Source organism: Numida meleagris, chromosome Z, assembly GCF_002078875.1.
Source record: "Numida meleagris isolate 19003 breed g44 Domestic line chromosome Z, NumMel1.0, whole genome shotgun sequence".
In the NCBI taxonomy this organism is placed as follows: Eukaryota; Metazoa; Chordata; class Aves; order Galliformes; family Numididae; genus Numida; species Numida meleagris.
Genome location: NC_034438.1, coordinates 12,887,432 through 12,893,431, shown reverse-complemented (window position 1 = coordinate 12,893,431; position 6,000 = coordinate 12,887,432). Strand labels below are relative to the sequence as shown.

Genomic DNA, 6,000 nt, shown 5'->3' with positions numbered 1-6,000 from the left:
TGAAAGATTTACTGCTAAAATGCCATTATAGTTTGTTTGTAGAGTTATTGAGTGTAAATATTAAGTTATTTTTAACTGTATGGGTAGATAGTCCTTTCAGAGGATGCATTACTGTGCTTATGTAAATTGCCAGTTTTTTTCCTTCATTCCTTGTTTCCATTTCATATATAAAGAGCTTTGTTCAAAACAGTGCTAATTTTGCTATACTCCATTGGCTACAAAGACGAAATGCTGTGAGAGATCTAAAAAAATCCCATTTTTGTGCAAATCATAATGAAACACAGATGTTTGTTGTTCTCCATTTTTTATCAGTGGCTGCATTTCAGAAAGTTACATCTGCTAACAGAGCTGTTAAAAGTATAACTGTATTCCCAAGGGCAGCCACTTCCAAGTGCAGTTGGTATGAAACAATGTTTGTTTCCATTATTTGCACACAAGAAAGCACACAGTCAAAGGGCTGCTCATATTTGTGTTGTATGATCATTTGACCTTTCCCCCCTGTGCTTAACTAAGTATCATTTTAAAATTAAAAACGTTTACTCTATGTTACTAATTCCAGATGCAGCAAATAAAAGTGTAATATATCAGTCCACCGTGTTGCCATGCATTTGCCGTAAGATTTTAATTAGTAATATCCTCCTGGATAACTATAGCATCTCTCAAAACCAGCCAGCTCTCTCTTGAAGGTTCTGAATATTCATCTCCACTTGGCGTCAATGAAATTGGTAAGCGCTTTGTTGAAAGCTAGGCACCTTAACCTATTTCCATCATGCTGATGAGTATTTCACATCTAGCAGGGATAGGATTAGGACCAGCATGATCCAGTCATGTATTTTCTGTTATAACATGAGTCTTAATAACAGCTTGGTTTGTAGAAAGGGCTTGCACTTATATTCCTGCACATCAGCTGAGTTATGGCTTTGTCCATGTGCGTTATTCTTGCCAGCAGCAGGGCACAGAAATGTATATTGATCATGACAGTGAACTAATTTTCATCACTTCCCCTTTACCTGTTCCAGGGAGCAAATACAGTTACTGCAGCTCAGCCAGCAATGGTAGCTTGCTGAAATCTGGTTGTCTGTGGCAACATTTCTGTGCATAGCCACGTCTGGATCAAAATAGCACTTTGAAGGGCTTGTGTCCACTCAGGATTTTACTTCTGAATCAGACAGATAGAGCTATAACCTCACTACATTTCTGGCCTCAGTTGGGATGTAGTGTCCTTACACACGACGACTTCCCTTTCCCATATAGGATTTAACTTCAAAATAACTGCAAAGTATTAACCCCTCCTTGCTGCGGTCAGGGGCTCCCAGCTGCCTGCAGAGTCCCATAAGCACAGAGGCACTGTAGCAATGCCATTCTGCCACACACTGCAAAATGGTCGGGAACAGTGCTGCTGGAAAAGCATGTTCACTGCTCTTCCTGATAAATGGGGGCCTTGTGCTTCAGACACAGAAAGTCAAGTTTTCAAGACCATGAGCCAGAAAGAATTGCAGCTTTACATATATACATATTTAAGAGGCTTTCGGGAGATAAGACTGATCCACGGTGCTACAGTGTATTAGCGAAGAGAGCAACTGATTAATCTCATAACAAATCTGTAACAGATAAAACATAAAACAAATCAAAGTGACTTGCTATGTAAACCTGGGATTTTCCATGCTTGTTGTTGGCCTGCTGTTACCCAGCTACTGTCTGATGAGAGAAACAATCACAGGTGAGTGTGATTTCATCCAGTACCTTAATTCACTATGCATATAATAAATATCACTCTTCATTTAGATACTGGCAAGCTAGCGTGGTAATTGGAAGTTCACAGTGTTCTCCCATCACCCACACCTAGATACAGATAATCCAATCCAAACATATATGCTGCTTTAGTGAGTTATTCGTCTTAAAAATAAATTCTTCCTACTGCACATCTGCTTGTGCTATCTTACTACTTACATCTACCAAATCCAAATCTGGAAAGAGAGCCATAAATTGTGCCTTTATGTGCTTCTGTCTTGGCACAGTGGGTAGGGATAGGGAGCCATGTCACACACACACAGCAGGAAGCTTTTGGGTTCACTGATGTTTATCTAATCAATAGCTTTGCTTGGCTGTTACCTAGGACTTGTTTTCTTTGTTGATTTTCCGTGTTTCCTTGCACTTGAAGTATTTCTGATCTTGCCAATGTTAGGTACTGGTAAGTCTGCATGTAAAAAAAAAATAAAATACAGAAATACAAATGTTTCTGAAAGCACACAGACACCTTCATACGATTTTTAGATTTCTAAAATGCAAACCAACATAAAAGCTGTAACAATTCCCTAGTATGAGTTGAAACAAACATTAGGATATGAATGCATATGTATTTTAGTGTTAATGAGAACTTGGTCTCAAACGCGCTGCATGCTTTTAGGTGTAGATTTTCATTATTGTTCCTCTCCCTTCTATTTTTCTCCCCCTACTTTCACAATCTGTTTAATTTTAAGACTCTGGATTCTCTCAGCTCAGCCAAGTGAGAAAAATTTACTGCTGCTCTTCATCTATCTCTGATGGACAAAACACCCTAAAACATACTACATAGCAGAGCTGTGTAAAATGATCTCATATATATGGCAATAGTGCACTCAGATTTTTCATTAAAGAGCAATTTGTTAAGAACTAGATCACTTCTATTTCTTTCCTGGACCAAACTTTAGGAAAAAAATGTTATTCTGTATTGAAAATGAATGGAATTCAAAGTGGGAATGAAATTCCCACTCTGAAAGGCACTCTGGAAAATTTGTGGGATTTACAGAGAGAGAAACCCAGGAATACTTTCTGGGTCTGCACAAAATTTTTCTTTTTTTCCAAGCAGCAGTGCAGCGTCAGGCACTTGAGTAGAGTTATAATGGCTCAGTAATGCAAGCCTCGGAGTGCCTTAATACAGTTAAAAAATAGATCAGTGCAGCTATAAAAAGAATAAGTAAAAAGAATAAAACTTCTTTGAATAATTTCCAAGTCTGGATCACAATGAGCTTATGTCATTCCCTATAATTACAAAGCCATAATCAAAGAGTAATGATTCACCATTAGGCCATCAGGCTTGAGGTCAGAGGGCAGTTCACATGAGAAAAAAAGGATAAAGGCATTTAGAAACCAGCACACCAGAAAAACACTATTCTTATTTAGTGTTTTGTGTCCTGCAGTGTACATAGCACATGATACTTCAAAAATTTAACAGTAGGCAGCTAAGGTGAAAAAACCCAACATACTAATTCCAGGTAATAGTCTTCCGACTCAGGAAGTTCATAGCTGAGTAAAGCACCAGTCACTCTCTTTTTTTTTTTTTTTTTTTTTTTTTTTTTTTTTTTTTTCAGAATGAACGTTACTTGCTTCAGCAGAAGATTTCTTTGCCTGCAGAAAACATTGCAGGTTTGGCAGGTTTTGCATTGCCTGAAAGTTTATGACCTGTTCTGTACTGCTGAGCCTTTTCCAAATCATTGGTGTACTGTGAATCCTCTCATCCCTTTTAGAACAAATACTATTCCTGAAAAATCTGCCTGGTGTATATTCTGGCTTTTCTCTCAGGCCTCTCTTTAGGCTTCTTGAGGGTTTTTCTTTTCCTTTATGATCAACTCTTCATATTTATTTCCAACAAATGGCTATTTCCACTCTACTCATGCAATTTATTGGTTGTGTTTGAGGCAAAAACAAATTCCTGACATGGCATTGCCGAAATCCTCTCATTGCCTGTTTAATTTAATTGCAGATAATTTCTTTAATACTTGAAATACAGTTTCCCACCCATATACAGAAAGCATACAGAGTTTCAAGTCCAGACTGAAATATTTGGTACCAAACCCCTTCATGGCACCTTAACCACAAAAAAATTCAAGCTTTCATATTTTTTGAAACTGATACCAATGCAAATATACCCACAAAAAGGAAAATGTCTCTGCCTATTTGCCTGAAATTTGGCAGCAAAATGACAGTTTTTAGCAAACACTAATGGTTCATTGGAGTAATTTATGTAGGAGTGTATTCTGGTTCCCCACAAGCCTCAGCTGCAGGCTGAGCTGCACAATCTGCAGAGTCCATCAGGAGGAATATGACGCCCCTGGGAGTCCTGCTCTGGTTTTGCTGGGAGTTGTGTGTAATGCAACATTTCATGCTAATATTTGAATCCTTCCTGTATGTTCAGCAGAATCCAGAACTGGGACAATTTAATGAAAACACTAACAAGTTTGTTTTACACAATTTGGCCAGTGATTTGAAGCATTTCCATTTGTCAATGACAAGAGAATGAGGAGAGTGTGGAAAAAGGGAACATTTGTCAGGCTTACATAAGAGCCTGAGGTTCACAAGAAGAGGGGGAGTGAACAAAGAGGCATTTGCTAAGGCAACCATATGCAAAGGATTATTCTGTTACAGGTTACCAGTTCTCATTCTGGTTTACACGTCATTTATAACACTGCCACTTTTAATTAGCTTCTAACAGAAAGGAGGAATATCCATTAGTAAGAATGCTACTTCCTCAGCCTATAGATACCTTAAACTTCAACAGCACCCTGGAGTAACATCTCTTTTCTTATCCATTAAGATTCTGTAACTCTATAACACCAACTAGCAATGCGTCAGCTGTCTTGTGTTGGAGGCATTTTCCTACCACCAATCATAGCACACAATTTACCTAATGGTAAATTGGACATAAAGAGAAGCATCTGTGTTACACTTTTTCTTGAAAAGGAGCATACACTATATTGAGTTATTGACTGACACTCTGCAAAAGTGCATTTTCCCCACAATCGTGTTTTGTCACCATTAAACTACTGACTATGTTAGAGTCTGGAACTATTTTCTTTGAATGATATAGTTTAAAATGTACTGTTAACAGTTCTAAGTGGATTTAGCAAGCACATGGAGAAGATAAGAAATGAAGAAAATAGTGGCTAATTGAAAATAATACGATCCATTATTGGATTTCCCAGTGGGCATCTCCTTCCAGTAAAAGCTCCCAGCTAAATGAGATTTAGAGAATTTTGTCTGTGATGCCAAGCATTAGTAAGTGATTTAAAAATCCATATTTATTAAAAAAAATAAAAGTGGTGGTATGGGAATCAAGTCTTCTATCTGGAAGGGAACAGATTTTGGCCCTGCTGTCAAGGAAGTAGGTGAGAGTGAGGTTGAACCATAAAGGGTTCTTAATCAAGGAAGTGTGTTCATTACAGGAAATTCCTAAAGACTCTTCAAAGAAGAAAAATCTGTGCAGTAATGGCTACAAATAATTTGCATAAAAGCATGAATTTTGTCAAATGTCACATTTATTCCTGTATGTTAACATCATTGCTCTACTTCACAACATGATTTATTAGTTACTTTTTTTGGAATGTGACTTCTCCCATTGTGAGGAGGTCCTGAGCAATGAATGCTTTCTTTTTTTTTTTTTTTCAGGGACTGAAATTATCAGTTACTTATGGAGAAGCACAGGGATGAATTTCAAAACCTTCCTTCCTCTTGAGTTAACACTAATAATCCACATGACTGGTCTAACAGACCTCAGATAGAGAGCTGATTATCTGTTCCTTAAACATTTCTAACAGTGTTATTCTACATAAAGAGGCCAACTAAAACTTACAAAATAATTGGACACATTTCTCGTACTTTCCATTCCCATGATCTGTTCACAGAAATGACAGCTGCTCATTCTAATTTTATTTTCCCTCTGAGAGAAGCCATCATGCCAGGAACAAGGATACTATAAATCTTTTTAGGTGGGCATCTTTTTTATCTGTTTAATGCAGTGTCTGGCATGTGAGAGTCTCTGTTCACAGCTGTGGCTCTAAAGTTTTATCATTACACCAAGTCCAAATCAGCTGAAAGCAAAGGTAACGCTCTTTGGCAGGAAAAGTGATGATGTTGGTGGTAAGGAGGGGAATCAGTGTGATGTGAGAGGCCTCCTCTGCTGACCAGTTCTCTCTGATTGTGAGCACTGGAAGGAATGTAGTGTCATGCAGCTGTTAGTACTGT

The 6,000-nt window shown here is 37.9% G+C and overlaps 1 long non-coding RNA gene across 1 annotated transcript in view; it reads right to left on the bottom strand.

The window, feature by feature from the left end:
* Nucleotides 1,987-6,000, bottom strand: part of LOC110390334 — a 43,921-nt gene continuing 39,907 nt past the window's right edge. The window contains exon 3 of the long non-coding RNA XR_002433706.1: nt 1,987-2,197. This is a non-coding gene — a long non-coding RNA (uncharacterized LOC110390334). The remainder of the gene's footprint in view (nt 2,198-6,000) is intronic.